This window comes from Mus caroli, chromosome 4, assembly GCF_900094665.2.
Source record: "Mus caroli chromosome 4, CAROLI_EIJ_v1.1, whole genome shotgun sequence".
NCBI lineage: Eukaryota > Metazoa > Chordata > Mammalia > Rodentia > Muridae > Mus > Mus caroli.
The window spans coordinates 73,583,312-73,584,392 of NC_034573.1; positions in this window are offsets into that span (position 1 = coordinate 73,583,312).

Here is a 1,081-nt window from a genome sequence, read left to right on the forward strand (position 1 = left end):
AAATTCCTAATGTGTGTGTGTGTGTACACTTAAAAATGTCTAATGTGTGTGTGTGTGTATATATATATATATATATATATATATATATATGTATGTATACATATACATACATACATGAAGGAGATCCAAACAAAATCACCAAATAATGAGGAAGACAGAATTGCAAATGGCCATGTTTTGCCTTCCAACAACAAAACTTCTAGTACTGGAATTGGGTTACATCAAATTGACTTATTGACATATTGGCCAAAGAGGCCCTATGAAAATCCTCCAAACAACCCAGGCCAAGACTATAAGTTGCTCTCCACAAACAATAAAAAGGGCCCACTGATGAAGACAACACTTATATTAAACATGGTAGGTATAGCTAGTGCCTGCATAGAGCCATCACCTCTACGTTCCAGTGTCCTTGGGGCAGGGAGGTACTCTTCATACTATCAAAAGAGTAACATAAGCTGGGGAGTGGTGGCACATGCCTTTAATGCCAGCTGTCAGGGAGCAGAGGTTGGAATATATCTGAGTTTAAGGACAGCCAAGTCTACAGAGCAAGTTCGAGGACAGCCAGGCCTACACAGAGAAACCCTGTTGAGGGTGGGGGTTGCGTGGGGGAGTAAAGTAAACAGCAAGCCAGACACAACACTTCCTTTGCAATGATGTCTTTCCTACAAGAAATGCTAGGGTAATGGTAGCAGAAATCTTGTGGGAGCAACCAACACAAATCTGATCTTACTTAAGAGCCACTCGATGTGATATAACCCATATGCTACACCGCTTGGATGATCAAGAACCAGAGACTAGAACACCCAGGTTCCTGGAGGAAAACCAAAGAACACTTGTTTAAAAAAAAAAAAAAGGAAAGGAAAATAATAATGTAGTAATAATGTCTCCATATTGATACTGTGCTACATTCATAGGTCATGGTCTTGTTTAAGTATCATTAAAGAAGCTTCCTCCTAAAGAATTTAGGAGCCAATAAAGAGACCCACAGTGGTTGTACAAGCTTGCAATCCCACCAGCAATGGAGGAGTGTTCCTCTTTCTCCACATCCTCACCAGCATCTGCTGTCACCTGAATTTTTGAT